General features: G+C 52.9%; 1 protein-coding gene across 1 annotated transcript in view; it reads left to right on the top strand.

Annotated features, from left to right (window-relative positions):
• The first annotated feature begins 438 nt into the window (after positions 1–438).
• SOX13 (SRY-box transcription factor 13) overlaps positions 439–27,048 on the top strand; it is a 44,962-nt gene continuing 18,352 nt past the window's right edge. Inside the window, exon 1 of the mRNA XM_059996267.1 lies at positions 439–930. The gene's annotated coding sequence lies outside the window, so the exon portion shown is untranslated. The remainder of the gene's footprint in view (positions 931–27,048) is intronic.

Below are 27,048 nucleotides of genomic sequence, written 5' to 3'. Positions count from 1 at the left end.
CTGGAGGGGTTAGGAGACTGGGAGTTGGATTGACAACTTCTTGGGTCTTGCTCTAAGGAGCTAAGATCCTCTATAACGACCTCATACCTGGGCAGTGAGAGTGGACAGAATCCACCTCTTTCTTCTATTCCTTCCATCCCCTCACTCCACTTCCACCCATCTCCGCCGCCCAGGAACCTCAGCTCTTTCCTTTCCAACAGAGGATTCCGGCTGTTGATGCCTGGAGGGACCTGGCTGCAGGGAGGAGGAGGGAACTCTCTGTCCCTCCCTCCTTCTCCATCTCCCCACCCTTCCTCCCTCCTCCTCCCCCGGCCCGCTCTCTGTCTCCCTCCCTCTTTCTCCTCTGAGGCTGTGGAGTCGCCTCGCAGCAGCGAGCAACGAGCGCCCTGCTCCCAGTCCCGGCTTGGAACTTAACTGTATGAGTGCGGGTCCTGGAACCCCGGCCCCGGAGCTGCGAGTCCGGGTCTGAACCTGGGGCGCAGCGGTCAGCCTCCGAGGCCCTGATTTGGGACCGAGCCGAGGCTCTGAGCGCGGAGCGGGAGAGCCGGGCGGGCCGGCGCAGCAACCGGCGAGTCAGGGAGCAGTACCGCGGAAGGCAGGGAGACGGCCGCGAGCTGAGGGCAGAGGGCAAAGTGCAGAGAGCGACCTGGCTCGGCGGAGGGCGCCGCCCGGCCGGAACGGAGCTCTCCGCCCCGGACGGCGGCCAGTAGTAGGGTGCGGACCCGGGGTCGCCACGAGTCCCGAGCGACTCCCCGGCCGACGGCTGGGGGCGTGCCTCCTCCCAGCCCAGCCGCCCCAGCCCAGCGCGCCCGTTCGTAGCGTCGCCGGGGCATGTGAGCGGGAAGCCCAGGCTGCCAGCCGCGAGGACCCGGACGGAGGAGTAGCAGGAGCGCGGAGCCGAGAGCCGCGAGCCCAGCGCCCGGCTGAGTAGTAAGTGCGCCCCCTCCGTGCCCAGAGCGCGCCGCCGCGCCCCCCTCTCCAGCCCTCCGAAGTTTTGACACTCGCGACCTCGCGTTTCTGGGCACACGCCGGCTCTCTTCTCTGCGAGTTTCCATCCTTCGCAAAGTTTTTTAAAAAGGAGCGGACCCCCACCTACCCCTCACTACTCCGGCGGTGGCGTCTGTTCGCGGGCAGACCCGGCTCCTTGTGGAGAGAGGTGGCAGCCTGGTAAGGCCGTGGGTGTCTGTTTCTGTGTGCGCACCACAGGAGCCGGGCTTGGGGTGCCCCCACCCCGCCACGGCCGCTTCTCGCCCACCGGCCGGGGGCACTAGGTCTTTCTCACCAGCCCGTCTGTGCGCCCAGTTCAAGGATTTCCCAGCGGGAAGCCGAGGCGACCAGTGCGCGTCCGGCTTGGGGCTCCGGTGCCCGCACCGAGGCGCGGATCTACCCCTGTCCTGGTTGTGTGGGGTGCCGGGGGCCAGCCACGCAGCCCCTCTCACCCTTCCAGGTTCGCTTCCCAGCGGACCAGCCGGGCGCTGCATCCTGTTTGTTTTCTGCTCCGGCTGCTCCAGTTTCACCCCCCTCTCTCTTCCCACCCTAGCCTTCTTCTTACCACTCCTCCACCTCCTGCCTTTGGATGTCGGAGGTGAATCTTTTCATCCCTGTCTCTGTGCAAAAGCAAATGTGCCTGGGGGTAGGGAGGTACGGAGGTGGGAAGGGGGGCTAGTCGCTCTGTTACCAGCGGCTCGCCATTGTTTTCCCACCCCGCGCGTTCTGTGCGTAAACACACACACACACACACGCACACACACGTACACACACACACACGTACATGTACACACACACGTGCGCGCCGGCTGCTTCCAGTCCCCAGACGCGCAGGGATCGCCCGCGGGATTCTCCCATCTGCCCGCCTGGTCTTCCAGTCTGGAGGTGCTCCATTACTTAACTGGAGCTGGGGAGGGCAAGAGACGTGGGGGTTGCCGGAGAGTCACGGGCGGAGCCGCGAGCTGGGCCTGGGCGGGAAGTGAATTTTGAACTTCAGCCCTGGACCTTTCCGGGAGGACCCCGAGCGCACGAGCGGCGGCCTCCAGCCCTGGAGGGCCGACGGCAGCTGCAAGGACTCCAGCGGCGCTCTTGGCAGCCGCCTCCGTGACAAGGGCTAGGAGGAAGCCGAGGAGTTTTCCTGGGAAGTTTGCTTTGACTCTGGGAATTTCCGGGCAGGGCGCCTTGGCGCTGGCGCTTGAAGGGGTCTGGCGAAAGACAGAAAGAGAAGATGCTGCTGCTCTGGGCGGAGTTTCCAGAGACCCTGCTTTCTACTGTGCGCCCTTGGGGAGTGGCGCTCGAGATGCTGGGGTTCAGCATACTTTGGTCCTAATTTCCCGTCTATGGACAGTGTGAGCTTGGGCGAGTCCCTTAACTTTTCTAGATTTTCCCCTATGCAAAATGGTCAGAGTTAATGCACACATCTTTGAAACTGGCATCTAATGATCAGTTAAGGGATACTGGTTTGGAAGGTATGAATGCCAGGATGGTAGTTGGACCATTGCAAGCCTAGCTTAGAGGTTAAGAGACAGGCCTCTGGAGTTGGATCCCAGATACTGCCACTGGAGACATGGTCTAGAGAAGTTTAATCTTACTGCTCTGTATCTGCTTGCTCATCTGTAAAACGGGTTTAATATGAACAGTACTCACTTCGTGGGGTTGTCTTAATAAAGTGAAGCTCATACAACAGTACCTGGCACATAGTAAGTGCTGGAGAAATGTGACCTGTTATTGCCATTATTACTTAGCTGACTTTGTACAGACCCCAGAAGAGCATTTTGGGGTTGTGCTCATTTAATCAATTATAATAATTGTCCACTTTTGGGAAGGAAGAAACCTCACACTTCTTCCCACCCTTTCCTGATTTTAGCACCTCCCTACTCCTTGCATAGTTCCACCTTGTGAAGTCGTTTTTTTTTTCTTTTTCTCCTTCCTCTCTTCTTCCCTCCCTCCCTCCCTTTACAACTTTTGTGAAAGGCATTTTATTCCCTCCTTTTCCTCATTCTTAAAAATAAATCTTGGCCCAACTGTAGTGTTCTCAGTGGAAATCAGGCCCCAGGAAGGAAGCATATCCCCAAGAGTGTCCTGACCTGGGCTGCTGGCTCAGGATTGGATGCGCATTTGTGTCTCTGGGGCTGAGAGGAGCCCCAGTGTCTGCAGCCCTGGGGAAGAATCAGGTGGGATGGGCTGAGGATGTTCCAGGGGGAGCTCTGCTCCCGAGGTGGCATAGGTGGCATCTGTGTTGCCTGCTGCCGGGGCTCACTTGGGAACCTGGAATATCCCAGCTGCCTGGGCAGACTGGATGTGGGATTTGGGGTAAGTAAGGGGCAAAAGTTTCACCTTCAACTTTCAACTTGCAATTGGAGTGTTTACTAGGAATTTGGGTTTGTCATAAGCTTCTTGTCTGATTCTGGACCCTGCAAATGCACAACACAAGTAAGGGGTAAGCTGTGTGACAGTGAGGAAGAAGAGCAGGCAGCTGCTGCCCACCCACAGTGCCTTGGACAATGGACTCCTCTCTCTCTCTTCTCTGACCCTCTAACCCCATCACCAGTCATGGGAGAGGATGGCCAGGAGATTGGTTCTTGGAGCTTGGAGATCCTGCAGGTAGGCTCTCAGTGATGAGAACCAGCATTGCAGTCACCCTCATTCATCCCTTTAACAGAAATTTGTTGAGCTCCTATTATGTGCCAGGCCCTGTGCTAGGCAGCAGGGCTTCAAGGGTGACCAAGACAGGTAGTGTGCCTGCCTTCAGAGAGCCTTCTTTCTAGAGGGAGGAGACCGGCAATAAATAACTTGAAATAAGTAACCAAGACAATATTAGATCCTGTGTGATTTTCAGAAATATGACACGGTGATGTGATAGACAGTGTATGTGTGGGGACAGGCAGGGGAGGTCCTAGATGGTGAGGCCAGTGAAACCTGCCCTGGCGAGAGACTAGCTCAGTCCAGGCCTGAAGGGTGAGAAGGAGCCAGCTGCAACAAAGACCTGAAGGAAGGGGATTCCAGACAGAGGGAACAGCAAAAGAAAAATCCCCGCAGCCAGAACAGGGTTGGCAGTAACAGTGGGGCTGGAGAGGGAGACTGGAGAAGCCAGGAGGGCCAGAGCCTGGTCACACGGGACCTGGTTAGGAGCCTGGATTTTACGGGCAGGGCCATGGGAAGCCATTGGAGAGTTTTAAGGAGGGGAGTGACGTGATCTGCTTTATGATTTTAAGAGATTATTTGGTACAGAAGAAAAAAACCCAGCTTATTTGGTAATCAGAGTTGCCCCAGGGGAGGGAAATGGTGGCTGAGGGATGGGATGAAGGAAAGATGGTGTTTTCAATGTAGACTCTTTGTCCTTTCCAAATGTAGTACCATGTGCATGTATCAACTATGCAAAAAAAAAAAAAACAAACCCAAACCAGAAAGCATAGTTAAAAAAGAATAGCTTAAGCCTGGAAAATGTATATAATAAAAAGTTTTTTAAAAAATCTAAAACTGGGCTTCCCTGGTGGCGCAGTGGTTGAGAGTCTGCCTGCCGATGCAGGGGACACGGGTTCGTGCCCCGGTCCGGGAAGATCCCACATGCCGCGGAGCGGCTAGACCCGTGAGCCATGGCCGCTGAGCCTGCGCGTCCGGAGCCTGTGCTCCGCAATGGGAGAGGCCGCAACAGTGAGAGACCCGCGTACCGCAAAAAAAAAAAAAAAAAAAAAAAATCTAAAACTGTTATCATAGTACCAATTTTGTAAAGATAATGATATGTACATGCACGTCCATCACGCACCTACACAGGTGGAAGACTCAATGGCTGCCTCAGTGTTTACAGAGGTTAATTCTGGACACTGGATGTATGGGGGATTTTTTTTTTTCTCCTTTGTCTTCTGTTGATTTTTCCAATCTTCTTCAATTGTCATGAATTACTTTTATAAGTGGGGAAAGATGTGGAAAAGAGACATCACTCCGGCTACTACATAAAGAATAGTTTGAAGGGGAGCAGGAATGGAAGAAGAGAGGCTGGTTAGGAGGCTGATTTGAGTTGAGATGATGACTTGGATAAGGCGGGCCAATGGGAGATCATTCTGGAGGTAGAGCCAATGGGTCTCACTAGCACACCGTTGCCTAACACGATGCACTGCTCTTGCCTAGAGAGGGCATTCCACCCCCAGCTCAGATTTTGTAGTCAGGAATGCTGGGATCAGTAATGGTGACAGACAATTTCCAGTGCTGCCTTGGCTTTGGAAACGTCTTGAGTTTTATCCACATTCTTATTTCCATCTTTCCTCCTAATAGGGAGAGCCCCATCCTGAACATTTTGCTACTATGATAATTGGCAGATTCAGGGCAACATGATAGATACAATACGAAGGATTTAGAGCCAGGAGAGATGTTCATCACATAACATCTCTGAGCCTCCATTTCCCCATCTATGAAATGGGGCAACAGCAATACTTATCTCTTAGAATTTGGGAGGCTCACGTCTGATTAAGTCTGCAGCAGTGCTCCATGAATGATAAGGGTCTGGGTTTGCTGTTGCCAGACAAGTGTTTGCTTGAGCGAGGCCTGCTCCTCCAGAGGATCTAGGTGTTCCTGTCCTTGAGGGCCTGACACCTGATTCTACACAGGTTTTCTCTTCTCTGGGGGTGCCTTTTGAGATTGGCCCCTATTGGGCAGCTCCCTGAGTAGGTCACCAGGAAGCTGATGCCACTGGAAAAAGTGGAATTCAAATGCAGCTGTGCCTGCACGCCCCCTTCCCCAGCCTTATTCAGGGCTGAAGCTGAGTGTTTGAAAAGGGCTCTGTGCTCGGAAGGCCTGGCCAGGCCCACAGTAAATCGTGCTTTGAATGGGAATTATTTTTGTGCTCTGTGTTTGCTTAAGAGGGCTCACTCCTGCCTGAACTCGCTGCAGTCCTCACCCTTTGCTAGTCCTCTTCCTGGAACCTGGATATGTTAGCCAGGAAGGCTGTAACAGTGCCTGTCACCACGCGGGGGACCAGGACCCATGGAGGGTTGCTTTCATATCTCCTGTCATCTCCCTCTCTCCCCACTCCCAAGCAGGAAGGCATGCCCTGGATGGGGTTCTTTGGCTGGGTGACAAAGAACCCCTTCTTTGGGTGACGCCCCTTCCTTGGTCCTCCTTCCAGCTCCTTGGGAAGACTCAGTTAGGAGATTTGTTACAGGCCATCTCAGCAGGGCCACCTTCAGCCTCTGCCAGCTTCTCTGATCAGGAGTGACTCTGTTCCTTTTAAAAATTCAAATACTTTCTCTAAGAAGCAGTGATATGGTAATTCCCTCCTAAGAGAGGGGTGGAGTAGGGTGGATGGGGCATTCACTTCCGCTTGAGTGCCTGTTACATCCATGGGCCTAGCCAGAGAGCCCTGAGACTGGACCTGCTCAAGCCTTATGATGGTGAAGGCCCTTGTGGCTCTCCTAGGAGCAGGTTTCTGTCCAGAGTGACAGTGGTCAGAACTCTGAGAGGCTGTGAGGTGAGGAGGAAGTGGCTGGGGTTTCCCCTGCCTGCTCCCACGGTCATCAGTGGGTGAATCCAAGGCCTGGGCATGGCTCAGGATGTGCTATATGTGGCCCAGCATCTCAGAGTGTGCACATGAGGGCAAGACAGGAGAGCAGCAGGGACCGAGATTTGTACCCAAAGGTCGAAGATGCCAGCCAGGGGTGTTCTTATGGGGGAGGGGTGTGTTGGGGGGTAGAGGAGAGAAAGGAAGAAGTGGGGACAGTATCTCTAGCTGCCGCCTTTTTTCTTAAATAGCATGATTACCCAGGCTCATTCGGTCACTCAGGGAAGCCTGACACATGTCATCAAATCTGAATTCAGTTCTCTTGATACACACAACAGACTCCCCTCCCCTCATCAGTGGCCTTAGCATTTAAATGGCCTTGGCACAAAGCCCCATAAGCAGCCCTAGGGATTGTGGCCAGGTTGGGGGGGAGAGTTTAGTGTTACTCCCCATCTTGTCCCTCTGTGTCTTCTGGGGACATGTCCGAGGTAGAGTGTCAGTGTTTTGGCTTGAAGGGAAGGGGCCACAGATGGGGCAGAAACACTCAGGCTCCGTTCTCCCCTGGTGGTTTGGGTCTGTAATCCCTACCAGGCCTGGAGCTCCCTGGGGGATTCGCCCCAGAGGAGGCCAGACTGTTCTCCTCCCCTCAGCCTTACCTCCCCCAGTCCCCACCCCCTGCTTGACTCAGAATGGAATGTGCAGCCTGTGGAACAGGATGGGGTGGGAACTAGTTCCCAGAGGGCCTTGGTCCCCATCCCCTCCCCTCCCCCCACAAAGTGGGTAGGAGCCTCAGGGCTGGGTCCTGTTCCTGCAGGGCTGGAGGTGCCCCGCTCCAGTCGCAGGCCCTGTGCTGAGTGAGGGCAGAGGCGGGTACCACGGGCACCCAGGTCCAGGCATCTGAAGGAGCAGCCAGGGTGGGGGCATTTCTTTACAAGTCCAAGACGTTGGTGGGTGGCCAGTGAGAGTCCAGGGGTATAGCAAGCCAAGCAGGCCTGTCCGCAGCTCTGGTAGCTGGGGTGGCCTACCCCAGACCTCCACCCTCTGTTGACTTCTGTTTTAATTGCGGCTTATATTTTCTAATTCCTATTTTCTGTAGTTTCCAAAAGTAGTATAACAATGTGTATTACTTTTGTAATCAGGATGGAAGGGATTTAAAATATATGTAGAATTGCCAGACAGGGAAACAGACAAAGTAGTCAGTGTTTCTTCTCTGGAAGACTGGGAGTCAAGGCTTGACCAAACAGTAGAATATTCTGCAGAAAGAGGGGTCCCTGGCAGGAGGGGCAATAGTTGGAATATGATAAGAAGGCCTGTGACACTGGACTGATACCTTTTCAGGACGACCATTGAGTAGGCCTGTTGATCCCCCCGGTGGGCTCTGGGAGGGGGGCTCTGGGCTGAGGTGGGCTGTCCAGGGGCTGGGCCCAGAGGCCTCCTACATTGGCTCTGGCACCTGGGGGGAGGCAGGAAGGGGAGTGAGCTTTGGTTTAAGCTGCCCTCACACTGACTCAAAACAATTAACTCCTGCCTGGCCACACACGACAGGTCCGGTGCAGCCCAGAGTGGAGGGTGAGGAGTTTCCTGTCTCAGTGTGAGGTGTGAAACTCTGGAAACCTTGCTCCTACTGAAACACAGCCCTACTGAAGGAGCCTAAAGTCATTCACCCATTCCTGTGAGGCTTTGGTTCCTGGCTTGTCCCTCAAAGGGTGGGGTGGGGTGGGGGGGTGAGGAGGGAAGGACGAATAAAAGGTTATTGGGGAGGGACTGGAAGGAAGCCTGTGTGCAGGTACAACCAGGCTGTCCGAGGCCAGTGGGGAGAGGAGAGTGGGGAGTGAACAGGGAGCTGTTGAAAGCAGAGGGGAGGGGCCCCTCCAGCCCCTGACATTTCTCTGGCTGCCTGGCTCCCCTCTCCGTGGCCGGTGGAGAGGGAGGGTATATGCGTGTAAGTGTGTGTAAGTGGCTAGGCGGGACCTACACCCTGAAGACCTTGGTCAGCCCCTGCTGGACCCCAGGGGACAAGGCTGTGCCTCTGAGAGCCCCCAGGGGACAGTGGGGACATTAGACCAATGTCAGGAAGGCAAGGGGAGAGCGGACTGGGAGGCAGAGAGAGAGCCTGGCCGGGGCGCTGCTGAGGAGGCCCGCAGAGCAGAGCGAGGCCTCCTTTCATCCCTCCTCCTTGAGCTTCAGTTCTCCAGAGCCTCTGGTGCCTCACACAGATTGGGGATTCAATTCCAGTCCACCTGGTGAGGGCGGGGCAGTGGGTGATCACCCTCCACCCTTCTTTCCCTCTCTACAGAGATGCAGTCTCCTCCCGCTGTGTCATTGTGAGCATGGGACTGCAGTCACCCGCCCCGCACCGAGCCGGGGTGAGGGTGGAGTGGGTCCGGGAAGAGCTCTGGAGACTCAGTGGGCTCCTCTAGCTGGGGCTGGTGGGGCAGGGAGAGGGAGGCCTCTCCTCTTAGTCCGGGTGAAGGGCTCAGCTGTCACAGGTACCGGAGCCAGGAAACAGGGCAGAGAACAGAGAAAGGGGATCTGTCACATCTTGCCTGGGGTAGAGGTAGGTAGCAGAAGAGCTTTCTTTTTGGTATTTGAGGAAGTCAAGGGATGAACGTGACTGTCAAGTTGGAATAAGCATACAAGTCTGGGTGAATGGGGTTCTTGGAGTTGTGCAGTGCACAGTCTGCACAGCTGTACATGCTGGCCCTTTTGGAACTGGTTCAGAGCATCAGGTCCCTGTGGTTTTCACAAAGCGAGTTCCTTTCTCTTTTGCCAGCTCTGCCTGGCCTTAGGTCCATATTCCTCAGCATGAGACCCCCAATTTGGAGGTGATTTTTGGCTGTTTGTTACCCCTTTCTAGGTGTTGATTGACCTGGATTTTGGGGAACCAGAATTGAGGAGCGGGCTTGTGTGTGAGCGAGGGTATGGGTGCGTTGGGCAGTTTAGAGAGGGTCTGGAGAGTTTGACCACCCTCCTTGTGGAGTCAGAGTCCTGTTTGGATAACTGGCCACAGGTGCAGCGAACCTCCTGACTCCTGAGTGAAGGCTCGCTGGGTTTAGGAGTTCTCAGATGGGGCAGGCAGGTGCGGAGGAGGGCAGGGTCCTGCCTCCCCCGACGGTGACCCCTCCCCCAGGCACCTTTGCTGGCCTGCGACCCACTGGGTCTTCTTTATGTCCCTGCCTTCCTCTCTCCCCCTCCCATCATCAAACTCACTCATCCCTTGTCCTTCAAGATCCTGCTCTTTGATCTCTGAAGAGGTGACTGGCTAATCGGATTTACCAATCTAAATTCATGTGCTGGTGGCAAGTTAACAGGTAACTCTTGAAGCTCTTTTAACTGGCCACCAGGCCTTATCAATCCAAGGGGGGACTGTCAAAGTGGGAACCTGGGGTGGAGGTGGGGTAGGTGTTTGGGCCTGAGGGGGCTGTTCCATTGCCCATCCGCTCAGCAGGCAGGAGGGGAGCGCCTGCCTCCAAGCTGTGCTCTGTACGCTGGGGCTGAGAGACCAATGCAGCCCTTACACGGTTTTGAGGAAGATAAGGATTAGACATTCACTGACAAAAGTGAAGGTAGGGAGGTGTGGGGGAGGGCTGTGGAGCATCAAAGTATCAGGGAGGGGCACCACAACCGGATTTGGGCCATCAGGGGAGGCTCCCTGTAAGAGGAAACAGAATGACCTGGAGGGTGAGGAGGAGATAGCTTGTCAAGAGCGTGTCAGAGAGAAGAGAAGGTTGTAAGGACAGATGCCCCCCATGTTTTCCAGGGCCCCCACCTGGGTCTCCCAAGGGCATATCCAATGGTCCTGTCCCTCACCAAGGACCCTGGGGCATCATGACTTTGCGAGGGAGGGTGATTGGTGGGCACTCAAAGACAGGGTGGCTAGGGGCTCCTGACAGCCTTGTTCGACTATGAATTGTGTATGACAGCATGGGGGAGCATGGGTTTTGGGGTGCACTAATAAACATGGGGTGTGCGGGGGCTGCCTGTGGTGTGTGGCCCAAGTGACCCAGGGATTGGAAGCCCAAACCTCTACCAGGCAGCTGCGGTGGGAGTCGGGGGGCGGGGATGGGGTGCAGGATTGCTAGGGCCAACTGCAAATTAGCCAGGCTGGCGTTAAATGCCTTTGCTGCTTCTCTCCTCCCCTCCTGTCCCTCCCTGCCCTCCCGAAAATCAACAACTGTGTCAACAGCGGGGTAATTGTGCTTGGCCGGCAGCCTCTGGGGCTTCCAGGACCAGGCAGGTGCTGGCAGGGGCTGCCGAGCCCCACGCTGGGAGCAGTCTGGGTCTGGCTGCCAGGGCTGCAGGATAAACAAGGCCTCACACAGGCTGGCTGGGAGGGAGGGAGGCCGCAGGCAGGCAGGAGGGAGAACAGGTGTCTCAGGAGCATTGCAGAAACAAAGGGCCTCTTGTCTCCTCCTCCCCGGCCCCAGGGAGCAGCCCCCTCCCCCCTCTCTCAGGCCCTGCCTCGAGACCAGTGGCCAGGTCAGCCAGGGGGTGCTGGGAATGAGGGAAGGGCAGGTGCTGACCTCCAGACTCCCCTGCATCTTGGTGCTTATTTTTTCTTGCTTGAGGCAGAGGTAAAACCAGTCCTTACGAGGCACTAGCCCTGGAGGCAGGGTACCTGCCTCTGAACAGACCCACTGGCCATGAGGCCTCTGGGGGTCTCAGTTTTCCACCGGAAAGACAGAAAGACCCTCACCACTGCTGGGACACCCAAGGAAGAAATGGATGGGAGACAGGAAAAGGACCTGGAGCTTTTTAGAAGAAAGAAGCAGCAAACGTCAGGAGTGATGGAAGGTGGGGCAAGAAGTAGGGAGACCTGGGCCAAGGGATTCCAGGTGGGATTTGGGGTTGAGTTGGCTGGGGTGCAGCAACACCCTCTTCCCTCCATAGCCCTTAACGAAACAGACCTTTACTGAACACCTGCCATGTGCCAGGCACTGTACTAGGGATGGAGAGGTAAGGAAGAATAGCGTAGTACCCGCACAGACAGACGGACTGGAGCCAGACTGCCTGTATGGTCTTGGGCAAGTAACTTAACCCCCCGTGTCTCAGTTTCCTCATCTGTAACATAGGGGTGATAATAGCCGCTGCCTCATGGGACTGTTATGTAGGTTAAATGTGTGAAGAGATGCCTATTGTATATAGTAAGGGATACATAAGAGAAGGCCGTTATTGTTCCGTTATTGTCCTTGTCCCTGAGAGAGTATCAGGGGCTCAAATCTTGCCAGAGTGCAGGAAGCAGACAGGTAAACAAATAATTGCAGTCCAGTCAAGTGCTAGAGACTAGGGATGTCAAGGGCTCTGCGATGCCCTGGAGGAACAATCATTTCTTCTAGGATTATTAGGGAGTGATTCATAAAGGAGCGGCAACATTTGAACTGGGCTTTGAGTGAGGTATAGGAGTTTTCTGGTCAGGAATGTAGGAAGGGCCTTCCAGGCAGGGGCACCGTGTGAGCTGCAGCCCTGAGGTGTGAAGGTGCCTGTTTGCACCTGCATTAGGGTCTGTGAGCCCGACAGCTGGAGGGTGACTGGGCTGGGCTGCAAAGGGCCTGAGCTGCAGGGGGTTTGGGCTCATCCCTAGTCTGTTCCAGGGTCAGGTGCCAACTTTGGTCGTCACTCGGTATCTTTCTTCCTCCTCCTCACACCAATACATTATGAATCACTCAATCTAACGCTGGAATATTCTTCAGCTTATAGAGAAGCAGGATGGTTTGGTGAAAACACCATGGGGTCTTAGAGTCAGAAATTTCTGGATTCGAAGCTTTTGTATTTTGAATCTTGATGTTGGGCCATTTACCTAATTTCTTTGAGCTGCATAAATTGGGGTCATGGCTTCTCCCCTCTGGCAGAGTTATGGTTGGGATTGGAGGAAAGTTTCTAGATATATAGCATTTGCCCAGTAAACGGGAGCTGTTAGGGTTACTCCCTGTGTGGTCTTGCCGATGCCATAAACCTTTCTGGGCCTTGGTCTCTATCTGTAAGGGGGAAACAGTGGTCTGTCTACTTCCTTCCACGATTTTCAAACTGGTAATGGGCCAGGCTGCCCATTTCCTGGGTAGATCAGTCAGGCCCAAGACCCAGGACCAAAAGGATCAGCTGGCAGCCTTCCCAGGGAACCAGCTGGTCCTGCTGGACTGAGTGGAGGGAGCTGACCTCCGGTGGTCCAGCCCAGGTGCTGCTCCCTCTGCAGCAGGCAGTGGGGCTCCACATCCTGCCTTTCCCACAGGGGTGAAGCCCTCCAGGGTTCCTCTAACAATTGCTGTGCTGGTATTTGAAGGGCCGATGGGCAGTAGAGGCCAGCGGGCACCAGAGGAGACCAAGGCCCTGGTCTAGACTGTGTGTCCTCAGGCCTGTCGCTTCACCTCTTAGAACCTTGCTTTTCCCATCCGCAACTTGGGGAGGACCATTTGGACCCCTCCTGGGATAAAACAAGAATGCTGTGTTGCTGTGGCAATAGAGTCAGATGAGGACGATGACAGCTACCCTAGTAATTTTGGTTGCAGTTTCAAAATCCAGATGTGGAGTCAGACACTTAGTCACACTCCCTCGTGTATACCTGGTGGTGCCGTCCACAGTGCGCTTCCCTCCACGCAGCTCATCTCAGGGGTGCCTCCTGAAACCTTGTCAGAAGGCAGAGAGTATCTAGCCCCCCATTTTTTTTTTGCGGTACGCGGGCCTCTCACTGTTGTGGCCTCTCCCGCTGCGGAGCACAGGCTCCGGACGCGCAGGCTCAGCGGCCATGGCTCACGGACCCAGCCGCTCTGCGGCATGTGGGATCTTCCCGGACCGGGGCACAAACGCGTGTCCCCTGCATTGGCAGGCGGACTCTCAACCACTGCGCCACCAGGGAAGCCCCTAGCCCCCCATTTTGTGGATGAGGAAATTGAGATTTAGAGACAGGGTGGTGGGGCCTCGTAGTTCCACACTGACTGTGGGTCTGAAGGGATGAGGCTGGTCACGTGACATGTCTGACCACGCAGCAGCACAGGAGGGAACCCACTCCAGGATCCTGCTGCAGGGTTCCCTGGTCTCCTGCCCTGGCATGCTGCCACTGGTTTTGAGGAACTGGTGATGGGACGGGCTAGGTGCATCGAGGAATGCCTGGAGTCCGTTGGGTCTCCTGACAGTTGCAGGGAGCCCATCCCGGGTCCAGATCTGGAAGGGTGTTTGCCTTGGCGAGGCCACCATCCTCCTCTCCTCCCTCATTTGCTACCTTGGCTGTGCCCATCGTGGGCATGACCCCATTTTCTCTTCCTCCTTTGTACTCACGTTTCTCCAGTGGCTTCAGGGTGAGGTGAGGTCAGGGAGAGAAGCTGATTCAGGAAGATGAGGCTGGGACAGTACTTTGGGGTCTCCTGGCCAGGTGATCAGATAGCTTCCTAGGTAGCCCTGGAAACTACCTGAGTAAGACAGAGGCAGAAAGAGCAGCAGTGACACTTGGATTTTTCCAAGGGCCATGTACATGTTTACATATAATTTGCATATAACGAATACACTGAACACAATTTTATAATCTATCCCCAGGCGGATTTGCCTTCTACTATTGTTCTTTTCAAAGATGGCTGCTCCTGGCTTTTTACTCTTGTCTGGCCTCACTTCTATTCTGTTCTCCCCATCCCCCTCACAGAGGGCAGGTGATGGGGGGGGCAAGAAGACACAGACAGAGGGTCAGCTTTAGGTCAGCCCTGCTATTGATCACCCTCCCTGGGGTGAGCACAGAGGGTGGCCCCCGCCACTGAACACACAGGCCTGGCCTCCCTGCCGCTCCCCAGCGGACCTCTCACCTATGAATGTGGCTCAGGGCACCTTCAAAGGCAGGTGCACAGAGCTTGGCACTTAGCAGGTGCTCAATAAATCTCAGGATAAATCGAGATTAGAGACAGGCAGGAACCTTGGAAAACAAAGACATACCCTGTTCAGGCTCCTTGGTGCCCAGCTTTTGTGCCCGTGAAGGACGAGGTTGATGGGGAGAAGTGAGCCTCTGAGGAGTAGATTTCTCTCCTGACTGTGGCCAAAGGAGGCATTTCTTTCTCTTCTTGGCCTTGCAGGAAATAGTGGTGGGGATGAGAGGAGCAGAAAGAAAGGGCCAGGCCTTCTATTATTTTGTTTTTCAGATCGAGAGTCTGTTAATAGCAATTTATGACGACCAGGTCTGCAGCCAAGCACATTCTGTTCTCCACTGTTGGGGGGAGACTCGCAGGGCCATGGCAAGAGGCTGGACGGGAAAGACAACCAGGTCAACACTTTTATGATCGACCGTTCGGTGCTTGTACCAGGGGCAGCTTTAGCACGGGGCCAGCTTGAGCCCAGTCCTGTGTGGGGATGGCATGGCCTCCCCGTGTGAACCCAAATGGCTTCAGTAAGTGGGGTGAGCTCCCCTCCCACATCATGCTCACTGAGGCTTGGGCTGCAGATTGCTTTCTGTGAAATGGGGTCAGGGCAGTGACTCTCAGAGCAGAGTCACTGTAGAGTTTCTCAAGACGGCAGGGCCTGGGAAGAACCCTACAGAGAAAAGGAGAGCAGCTGTGTGGGAGAAGACCCCAGAAGAGGGGGAGTGGGCAAGATGACCACCCTTGTGGAAAGAATGGTGCACAAGCAAAACAAAAGAGCTGAGCTGGTGGAATTTAGCTCGGCGGCTGTGAGATCGGGGCAGTAGATAGAGCTCTGCGGGCACCTGGGCTCCGTGTGTGCAGGTTGTTGTGTGGGGTCCTGGAAGACAGTGGAGAGGACAGGCACAGCCCCCGTGGCGCCCCCTCCACCAGGCTGGCCTCTACGCTTCCCTGGGCTCATCACCAGTCCCCATTCCTGGAAGCAAGCCCCCTTCCTCCATCCACTCCTCCTGTAAGTTGGTTTCATTCTTCCCTTGATTTCCCCTCATCCCCCTCCTAACTGTTTGGCTTTGACTGGAAGTAGCTACATTAGCCATTCTTCAAGGGGTCAGCGTCCCCCAGGGGGCCAAGGTGCCAAAGGGCAGAGAACTTTGGTCGGTGGAGGGCTTCTCAGGGTTAGGGGCGGTGGTGCCTGATCCCCGGGCCTCTGCTTCATGGCTGGGGGGAGCCCATGCTGCTTCAGGGAGAGCAAACCACTCAAGTGGCTGTTTCTCGCATCCCAACTATGTCCCCAGGCTTGGTGCCGTTGGACGGTTGTTGAAGGGCAGACTCGCTGGAAGGATAAGAAGCTTTTGTGGGACTCTGGAAAGAGCCAGGGCAGAGAATGTAATGCGTTGGGTAGTGGGGGAGAGGGATGTTGGGCAGTGAGAGAATGGGCCTGGTTTCCAGCTGTGAGGATTGGACTATTATCTTATTATTATCCTCACACAGCTGACAGCCACTCAGCCCTGAGACGGGTTCCTTGTCCTCTGTTCTGTGGGTTGACATCCTCTTGCCCGGCCAGCTCAAGGCTCTTGCCAGGAGTTCATGAAAGGATGAGCTCTGAGATTTGATCTGGCATGGATAAGTTCATTAGGTGTGTACGGAGCATGTACTCTGGGCCCAGCACCAGACTCGGGGCTCCATTAGCAACCCCTGTGTCTTGCTAAGACAAATACTAGTAGGGCTCCTCTGTGCCAGGTGCTGTAAGGAACAACGGGGACTAAGCTACCAGCCGAGAGGCTAAGGAGCCCTGCTGCGGTAGAAAGGGGGGCGGGGGGCGTTAGCTTATAGTTCAGTTAGGAAGAGACCTCCAAGGTCAGAGGGAGCCTTGAATGCAGGCCAAGGAGCTAGGACTTTGTTGACAGCGAGGAACCAGAGAGTGTCTCAGAGAACTTTCAGAACGGGTGGCTCACTCATTCAGGCTGAAACTTCTCTCTCATTATTCTGCAACAAACTTCCAACAGAACCCTGTGCTTTTCCTTTCCATTCAAAGACATTTTTGCTGCCGTCAGGTTGTGCTGAACCATCTGGTAATCGGACAACTTCCCTTCCCCTGCAGGGCTGCGGCTTCCCAGGGTGTGAGGCCAAGCCTGGCAGCCTGTGGAGGGGAGGTCCCTTTTCCTGGTCTGCCCTGACCCACACTCACCCCGGCTTTGGTCCCACAGGGGCTCAAGTGAGTGAGTGTGGCCAACTTTCCTGGGATATGCCATTCCTCGATGAATGAGCAAACTTACTTTGTTCAGGATTGATCAATATTAATCTCTGGATGTCTTTTTTGAAGGCGGTGGTTTGATATGTAGTTTTAACAAATAAGGTATTCAGGGATGAGTAAGCTCTACCAATTCCTTATTATGTGAAGGCACTGGGTGGTGGTGGTGGCGGGGAGGAGACCAGACCCTGCCCACAGGGAAGCTGTAATCTGTCTGGGGAGGTGAGACAGGATCATGGGAAATAGCTGCATTGTGGGAACAAGCCCTTTCAGCTGAGTTGGCCTGGGCACCAGGACTGCTGGAGTCATTTCTGTCTCCATGGGCTTGGTTTCGGAGGCTAGGTACAAGGTGGAGTCAGACAGATCCCAGTTTGAGTCCTGGCTCTGCTTCTTCTGAGCTGTGAGATTTCTGGCAAATACTAGAACTTTCTTAGAGCCTAGTTTTTTCACCTACAAAGTGGGAAAAGATTAATACCTACTTCCCAAGGTTAAAAGGATTCAGTGAAGTGATGTATATGTTACAGTGCTTAGTTCGGGGCCTGCAGTATAGGAGACTCCAGTGAGTTGGGAGCTGGTATTAGTATCGTGGCCACTGTGGTGGTGGCTGTTGGGGCTTGTGCTGGGGTGGGACAGTGCGGCTCTCCTGGGGCCTGTATGGATGTGGGGCAGCTCCTCCCTTGGGTCATGAGCACAACCTCTGTGGATTTGGGAAAGGGGGAGGAGCACTTCTCCAGAGTGTGGCGGGTACAGACTTTGTCGGCTATGACACCTCTCTCAGCCTCCCACTGTATTCTTCCTTCAGATTTGGCACACAAATGTGCTGTGCGACCCTGGCCAAGTTACTTAACTAATCTGTGCTTCAGCTTCCAGAACTGTAAAATGCTGCTGACAGTCGTACCTGGTACTGAGAGGATTAAATAAAAAGGGTTATATGGAAAGTGTTCAGACAGTGTCTGGCACAGGGGGTGTGTCTTATCCAGGCATTTGCTGCTGTAATTATTGCTGTGGTTATTCTGTTACAGGAGTGACCCATGCACTCAAAGAAACAAGGGAATGAGCTGCTGCCCCAAGTGTTCCAGGAGTTTGGAGCAGGGGTGGGGGTGTGGGATGGAGGTGGGCCGGGGCGTGGACCCCAGTGTGTGGACCCCGCTCTGCTGGCGCTGGGGAGCAGCCCAGAAAAGGGGGTGAACTCTATCACACACTAGCTGCAGGCAGGGTGTTGCCAGGTATAGAAGAAATGATATGGCTCACAGTGCACTGCCTTTTGTCCTTTGCCCAGTGTTGTCCCTTAAACTGGTCACTAAGGGGACAGTTCTACACCAAGTAGAATGGATTTTTGCAAAACTGGTGAAATTCACGTATAAGTTGGGATCGCTTGGAAGCATGAAACCACCACATTCACCAAACCCAGCTGCTGGTGAATTTTAATAATTCATAGTAATAGACAGCCTTTAACTAACCTTTGGACTCTGGGCCCTTGGGAGCTGCCTGCAGGAACCTGGCAGGAAGTGGAGGCTGTCCCCCGGCACCCAGTTCCAAAGCCGAGAGGGCTAATTGGGTTGGGAGTGCCTGCGGGGAAGCAGCCTTTTCTCCAAGGTCCTTGTGCTGTGGTTTTGGACTTGGAGTCAGGTGGACGGACCTTCAGTGGGATTTTGCTTCCACCCCTTAGCTTCAGATGCTTCAACTATAAAGTGGGTTTTATTGCTGCCAAAAATACCTGTGAGGCGCTTAGCTTGTTGTGCTCGCTGGAAAAATGGCAGGTGCTGTCATGATCCTTCTGCTGATTTGGGCTGCAGCCTGAGGGTAGAAACCAGGGGCTTAGCAGCACTTATATTTTTGCAACATCAAAGACCTTGGAACCCCACCCCCCCCAGCTTAAAATTTTATCTCTGAGAGAGGAAGTAATAATTCATCCCATGTGCAAATGGAAAAACTGAGACCTTGCAAGGTTGGGTGGTGTGTCTCAGGCCCCACAGTGAGTTACAGGCGTCCAAATCCCTTATACTTATATGGGGCTTTCTAAACCATCAAGTGTATTAAGTGCTTTGACATTTAGAAAATCACTATGCTGAGGCTCCAAGCAATCTGGTGGGGTGTATTTTTTTTTTTTTTTTGGTGGGGTGTATTTTGACTCCCAATTTACAGATAGGAAAACTGAGGCTCAGAGAATTAAGACTTGCCCAGGATTGCACCTTGATTTCGTGGCAGAGGTAGGGCTCAAACTCAGACCTTCTGCCTCCAAATCCAGGGCTCATTTCCACTGTGCACTCAGAATTATCACGTGGGTCTATGTGATCCTCTCTGCAATAACTTTTCCCCTCCATACCCGTAGATCTGCTAGGTGGATAGTCATGAGCCAGGAGGGAGAGGGTTAAATTCCTTCCTAAGCGAAGGAGCTGATTTTGAGCTGGGTGCCTCCAGTGACCCCATCATTGACCCTCACCCCCTGGGTCAGGGCGACAGGCTGTGGGGGAAGGGAAGCAGAGCAGCTTTAATGGCCCTGTGCGGGCAGAGGGAGGGCCTAGGGGAGGCAAGAGCAGGGGAGGGGACGCTCATCTCTCTTCTTCTTTGGACAAAGATGGACAGAGATGCCAGTGGCTTTTTTCAGTTTCCATAGAAAATCCCTAAGGTTCTCTTGCAGTAGAAGGCCATCAGCGTGGCCTGAACTCTTAATCAGGCCATGGAGCACAGGCAGCTCTTAGATACTGGAAACGCTGGGATGTGTTCTTGGGTAAGTGGGAACTGGGATAGTTTTTACTGGTAAAGGTACCAGTAATAGAAAACGGAAATATCAAATGAACCTTAGGGGAGGATGGGACTTTGGTCCCAGCCTGTCATTCACTGAAGAGGAAAAGGATGATTCGAGTGGCCCACAGAAACCAGCACCTGTGCAATAAGTGGATGACTCTGCAAACTGGGAAGGCTGCTCCTTTCCCTCCTTCTCTCCCCAGGTGGCCCCACCCCAGTCACCCCCTCTGTTAGCTCAGACCTTCTTCTTCTTTTTTTTTTTTTTTGCGGTACGCGGGCCTCTCACTGCTGTGGCCTCTCCCGTTGCGGAGCACAGGCTCTGGACGCGCAGGCTCAGCGGCCATGGCTCACGGGCCCAGCCGCTCCGCGGCATGTGGGATCTTCCCGGACCGGGGCACAAAACCGCGTCCCCTGCATCGGCAGGCGGACTCTCAACCACTGCGCCACCAGGGAAGCCCCAGACCTTCTTCTTTAGACTATTTGTTTGGATTATTGTCCCTCTGTCCTCCCCAAATGGACCTCAAGGTGGTCCAGAGCTATAGAGTAACTGCCCGGGGTTGTTCAGCAAGTCGGGAGTGGGGAGGTGGGGAGAGAGCTGTTCTGGAAACCAGGCGTGAGCCCGGTGCTTTCCTTGAAATTGCCACCCTAAGAAGGACAATTGAGGCAAAGATTTCCGGGAAAGCCAAGGAACTGACTTAGAGGAAGTGAGCGAAGTCTCTTCCTCTATCCGCATCTTCCTGCCCCCAGATCCCTTTCCCTCCCTGCTGAGGAATCCTGAATACACCTGTCTCTGCATGGCAGGTAAAAGCCTTTCATTGTTCCTAGAGGTGAGGGAGGCACCGAAAGGAAGGCCTAGCTGGTGGGGCGGGTCTGGCACTGTCTGGCTCTGGCCTTTTTAGACACTTCAATTAGTTACGTTAATTATGGCTTTGTGAGCAAGGGGTTCTCTAAAGGCAGCCAGTCTCCAGCCTGTGCGCTCCCTGACCCCCGGCCGGACATGAGTCCCCAGCCTGTGAGTCTGTGTTATGCTCTCACCTCTGCCTGTCTGCAAGATTAAAGGTGCCATGAAGGTGTAAATTATTAACAGTTTCATGTTCTCCATCTTTGTTTTTGTGGTAGCCTATACGATAATGAAATTTACCATTTTAATCATTTTTAATTGTACAGTTTGGAGGCATTAAGTACATTTACATTGTGCAACTGTCACTACTGTCCATCTCCAGAAGTTTGTGTCATCCCAAACTAAAACTCTGTATCCATTAAACAACAACTCCCCCTTTGCGCCTCTCCCCAGCCCCTAGTAACCTCTATTTTACGTTGTCTCTATAAATTTAACTGTTAAGTACCTCGTATAAGCAGAATCAAGAAATATTAGTCTTTTGATTATTTCACTTAGGCTTACTTCACTTAGCGTAATGCTTTCAAGGTTCATCCATATTGTAGCATGTGCCAGAATTTGCTTCCTCCTTTGTTAAGGCTGATAATATCCCGTTGTATATGTTTACCACATTTTATTTTATCCATTCATTCCTCCACAGGCACTTGGGTTGTTTCCACCTTTTGGCTATTGTGAATAATGCTGTATGAGCACGGGTGTGCAACATCCTTCAAGGCCCTGCTTCCCCTCCTTTGGGTAACACCCAGAAGGGGAATTGCTGGATCATATGGTTATTCTATGTTTCAGTTTTTGAGAAACCACCATATTGTTTTCCACAGCAGCTGTATCGTTTCGCATTCCCACCAGCAATTGTCTGCATCCTTGGCAATACTTCTTTTTGCTTTTTCTTTTCTTAAAAACAATACCATCATAATGGGTGTGAAGTGGCATCTCATTGTGGTTCTCCAACTTTTTATGGGGAAGTCAGGCCCCGAGAAATGTTGAGACGTGTCCTCCCCATTGCAGAAGCAGTCAGGCCCTGGGCCCACGCTTCCGGGCCTCTGTCACAGCCTCCATATTCCATCCTGTACTCCTTTTGCTACATACTTGTCCCATCAAGAGGAGGCAGGTGAGGGGAGGGGGTATAAATTAGGAGTTCGGATTAACATATACACACTACAAAATATAAAATAGATAACCAACAAGGACCTACTGTATAGCACAGAGAACTATACTCAATATTTTGTAATAACCTATAAGGGAATATATATATGTATAACTGAATCACTTTGCTATACACCCGAAACTAACACAACATTGTAAGTCAACTATACTTCGATTAAAAATTTAAAAATTAAAAAAAAAAAAAAGAGGCAGGTGAGGTCCTTCTGCTACCTTGCTCTGTCTGCTGTTTGTCAGGGCCCTTTCCTTCCCGTCTGTCATGGGAGCAGAATGGCCCTGGCCCACCAGAAGTACCTGGAGGGTAGATGACCTTGTGGGTGAAGAGGAGGTTTCAGTAGTATGAGATTTAAAGAGTTGGATTGTTTTAACTATGGGCATTGGATAAAGTAAATTATGGTACAGCCACTGAAGAGATGGGCAACCATTACAAATGACTTCATGAAGAATTTTCCTTTCTTTCTTTTTTTTCTTTTTCTTGGCTGTGCGGCTTGTGGGATTTTAGTTCCCTGACCAGGGATCCAACCTGGGCCCTCGGCAGTGAGAGCGAGGAGTCCTGACCACTGGACCGCCAGGGAATTCCCTAAAGAATTTTAAATAATTTCCATTTTTTAGTAACATGAAAACTTCCCCTGATATACTATTAATTGTGTGTGTGTGTGGGGGGGGTATAGTACAAAAGCTTGCTTATGAGCTGAATGATGAAAAAGAAAACGACACACAGGAAAAATATTTGATGGAAAGAGGCCAAATTGTTATCAGTTGCCACCTCTGGATTAATGGGAAGTGACTTTAATTTCTTTTTGTCTTCTTTATGTTATTCTAAATTTGCAGATTTTCTACAATGAGTACACATTCCTTTTAGAGTCAGAAAAAAACTGATAAAATAAGATGACTGCAACAATAGTTAGGAACATATGTTGGGGGCGTCTGTGAAGTGCACAGCTCTGCTCGCTGCTGTTGGTGAGAAGCTAAGGGAGAGGGAGCGGAGGTGTTGGGGTAGAGGCCAAGGAAGGATGGCCAGGAAACAAAGAAGAGGTGATAGCTTAGGGAGCTCAGGGACTGAGGCAGCCCTGCGCCCTCCAGTGCTGCCCTGAACTCACTTGGAGGATGCTATGTTAGGACCCTGGCTTTGAGTCATTTGATGTCTGCATGTGGCGTTTGCCTTTGACTTTTCTAACATCAACTGAGCCAGGACCTGCTTGGGTCCCTTGACCCCGCATTATGAGAGCAGCAGACGGCCAGCAGAGGTTGGGGTTGAGGGCCTGGTGATTCAGGCTCCAGGTGATGATTTTCCATGGCTCTTGGGACCTCAAACAAGTGGAAGAGAAGCCAGTGTAATCCAGTGCTTGAAAGAAGGGACTCGACAGCCAGTCTCTGGGTCAGTGTCCTGCTCACTACTCACTGGCAGTAGCTTAGCCTCCTTAAGCCTTTGTGTCCTCATCGGTAAAACAGATAACAGTAACTATTTCACAGGGCTGGGGCAAGTATTAAAAGAGCTAATGCCTGTCCGTACCCTTAGCTTATTGTGTGCCTGATTCCTGATGTCTGGTTGAGAGGTGGATTCTGACGCTAGACGGCCCGGGCTCAGATCACCTCTGCGCCTCAGTTTCTCCATCTGTAAAATGGAGATCATAATATCATCTACCTCAGATGGTTATGGTGAAGATCGATTAAAGTGATTCAAACAGTGCTCAGAAAATGTTAGCTATGATCAGAGGGGTACACACCAGAGTGGCAACCGGTAGTGTGTGTCTGGCATCTGCCAACTCATCTGATTGTCCCAAGAGTCCTATCTCACTGGTTAGTGCCCGTCATTCAGTTGTTAAATACTTTGAATGTCACCATTGTTATTTTATTATTATTACCATTGGGGGCTCCAGATGTCAAGGTCCCTCCCAGAATCATACCATACCCCACCCCTTCGCCAGATCTAGCTCTTTTCTGCCTCAGTTTCCAAAGGGTGCTGGTGCTGGAAGTTGGAGTCCCAGGCAGACTAGGGTGCAGGCTGGCTGCTTTGGGGATTGTTTGATGAGCATTTTAGATGAAATCAAAGACTATGAAACGGCTCTCCTCCCCTTGCTCCCCTGCCCTTTCGAAAAGGAGCCAAAGCCAAGAAAAAACAACCACTCATAAATAAAGGGGACCATGAAAATAACAAAAAGAAAGAAGAAATCTTTTGTGGCAGGCTTGTGTGCCGATGTGGTAGATAATGGGAGAGGAAACATGGACTTTGCAGAGAAACAGAACGGAACACTTTGTTCACTGGAAGAATGAATGCTGCTTGAGTAAGAGCTGCTCAACTGGGCTTTCCCATGAGTGAGCTTGTCTTGGGGGAGATGGTGGTGATTAGGTTTTCATAAGGCACAGGTGGCATCCCGCGCAGAAACCCTGGGTTGGGGGAAGGGGAGGTTATGGGGGAAGCAGCAGACCTGAGCAGGGTGCCCTAAGGTGAGGCTAATGCGTCCCAGTTCAGGCCACGGGCCCCGCCCGGTTCAACCCATGGGCCTCGGCCATGATGACTGCGGTGCTGCCAGCCACCTTGTTCCTCCATTGTCTGCCCAAGCTGGGGAGCTGGATGCTCAAACCCCTCTGGAAGCCCCCAGACCTCCCCTCAAGGTGTATCTTTTATGGAACCTTAGGGAGGTACATCCCAGGGAGGAGAAGATGAGGCCAAGTGTATTTGCTGATCAATTGCGTGCTGAACTTCTGGGTCAAGACCGTGTCCTGTCAGCACTTGCCTGGTGGCCTTTCTTGGTGACTGGCATCTATTGACTCCTCTTTCTTGTACCACTTACCCATCTTGATCGCTGCCCCATTTCCCCTGCCCCTGCAGTGGCTGGCTGAGGCAGGAAGAGGGAGAAGTAGGGAAGGAACCAGATACTTTTCCTGAGCCCTCAGGGACCTGAGGATGTGGTATGAAGGTGCCCACTTTGAGAAGGGGCTGTGGGCTCGCAGATGTGTGGAGGCTGGTATTTGAAATACCTTTAAGAAGGACCTTCACAACGTTCACTGGCTTGGGGCAGAGTGCTCTGGCCGGCAGAAGTTCCCTGGAAGCACAATCATTCATTCATTCAATCATGATAACAACACTCTAAGTGCCAGTCTGCTTTGTGCCAGGCATTGCACTAGTATTTTTTTTTTTTTTTTTTTTTTTTTTTTTGTGGTACGCGGGCCTCTCACTGTTGTGGCCTTTCCCGTTGCGGAGCACAGGCTCCGGACGCGCAGGCTCAGCGGCCATGGCTCATGGGCCCAGCCACTGCGCGGCATGTGGGATCTTCCCAGACTGGGGCACGAACCCGTGTCCCCTGCATCGGCAGGCGGACTCTCAACCACTGCGCCACCAGGGAAGCCCTAGTATTTTATATACAATACTTATTAACTCTCCAACAACCACGAGAAGTACCTTTGCAGATAAAGAATCTGAGGTGTGTAGAGGTTAAGTCTCAAGTATTCACTGGGCTCCCTCTTGGAGCAGCGAGGAACTGGCTGACTCTCCACCTCTCAGCCGTCACCCCCAGCTCCAGATTACAATGGTTATGCCGGTTACAGCTGTTTAGCACGGCTGTGTTCAGGCACTGGCCTTTGCCTGTTATGTTGTTTACTCCTCACAACCACACTAGTGGGTATATATTACTGATCACATTTATAAAGAAAGTAGTAGGTTTGGAGAGTTGAATAAGTCGGCCTGTCCATGCCACTAGTTAGAGGGCTGCTGGGGTTTGAACTGACTGCCTGTCTCCAGAGCCTCCGTGTCACCATAGACCCTGAGAGCCTACCTAGTCCACGTGGCTTGGACTTGTCACCAAGCAGAAGCCAAATGCTGCTCGGCCCACACCAGCCCCAACAAAAGGGATGTCTGCAAAGATGAGACTTTGTTCAGCCTGGTGTTCACAGGCCACTCCCACTTGTCCTTTTCCCCCTCTGCAGTCATTCTTCTAGTCTCAAACCTCCTGTCCCCTCCTGGGGTTGGCAGGGGATGGCAGGGGTTAATGGAACAACACTTTACCCTCGAGCTCCGGCTCTGGAGGAGATGAGGGAGCTTGTGAGGGTCTGCAGAACTTCAGTGCCATCGGGAAGGGAAGGCACGGGGGGTTGGTCAGGTAGGCCGTGGCACTGAGGATGTGGGTTTCCTGGGCAAATTCAGGTCCTTTCAGCCTGTCTGCACTAAGCGTGGCCTGGGTGTCTGGCTCAGTGTAGGCACCGGCCAGGGGAGATTTCAGGGTGGTTGGGGACACCGACAGAACACGCAGACAACCTAAGCAGGGTAGTGAAACAGCGCCAAAGAGAGGGGGACCTACAGGGGACAGGTGGAGATGGAAGAAGATGACACTTCCAGTTGTCCTTTGGGTGTGGGTCTTCTGCGTGTTTGGCATGCAGGGGTGGGGGAGGCTTCCCCAAAAGGTGAATGAGAGGGTTCAGTGAGCAAACATTTTTTTTGTTTTTTACAAACATCACATTCAGTCTTCTCAATAATTCTACGAAATAGTTATTATTTGTTCCATTTTAGTGATGGAGAAACTGAAACTTGCCCATAGTCACACAGTAGTATATGGTGGAGCCAGGCTTCAAACACAGGTCTGGGTGACAATAAAACCCAGTTCTTCTAGCCGTATCAGGATGACTCCCAGCAATGCCAGAGGGTCACACACACCTGCCAGCCTCTGGAAAGCCAGGGACATTCAGGGATAGGTGTCTCACTCTGGGTGCTCTGGGGGTAGGGAGGGAAAGACAGCCTCCTTGCTTTAGGTCTCTCTTCGTCTCTCCTTCCCTGAACATATATTCTGTACCAGATTCTCTAAGCTTGTGATTACCTTCTAATCACAAAGTAGGTATTGGAATTTCCATTTTACAATGAAGAAGCTAAGGTTTTCAGAGGTTGAATCTTTCCCCCAAGTTTCCAAAGTTGCCTTGGTTTCTTTCGATTAATTCTTCCTTGGCCATGACTCAAGTCAAAAACAACTAGAATCCTGTAAGCAGCAAAGGCAGTGACAGATCTATCTTTGCTAGACCGGATCCTGTTATCTGGGGTAGAGGAAGAGCAGCCAGGGCACCAGCCGACAGATGAAAAGACATGCGTTTGGGCATCAGTGAGGCCTGAGTTCAGATGGCTCCACCGGGCCTTGGTTGGGTGGGAAAAATGAGTGGCGAGCTCCTCACCCAGTGCTCTCAGCCACGTGGGTGTTCTGTCACTGCATGCTCTTTGTCGTCCTTTCCCTTTGGTTAATGTTCAGGGCTGTCCCAGAAGGGAGGCCTCTGACAAGGCCAGTCGGCCTCGGCTGCACCACTTCTGCTGTGTGCCTGCTCTGGGCTGGGCACTGCTCGTGTAAAAGGCCAGACACTCCCGAATCCAGGACGTAGGCTTGGACCTGGCCACTGGGAGGTAAGGCCAGGACTGTGGCTGCTTCCTAGCATTGTGGGTGGGCTGCTGATGGGGCTTGGGAGGGGCTGGAGACAGCATCGGGTGCAGGCAGGAGGGCCCCCAGAGAAGGGAATCCTGGAGACACAGTTTACCTCCTAAATTTCACCCAGGCCCGTGGGGCAGGCACTCATCCTGTTGGGAACCTCAGCAGTCCTTCCACGCTGCCCTCTCTGTCTCTTCCTGGACTCTCCAGGAAGAGAAGACTCAGATGGGGCTGTGAATGGGAACGGCACGGCTAGTTTCTCCTCGGCTTCTTCAGCC

This window comes from Delphinus delphis, chromosome 1, assembly GCF_949987515.2.
Source record: "Delphinus delphis chromosome 1, mDelDel1.2, whole genome shotgun sequence".
Taxonomy (NCBI): Eukaryota; Metazoa; Chordata; class Mammalia; order Artiodactyla; family Delphinidae; genus Delphinus; species Delphinus delphis.
The sequence above is the reverse complement of the archived record's forward strand: the minus strand, read 5'-3'. Positions and strand labels throughout refer to the sequence as shown.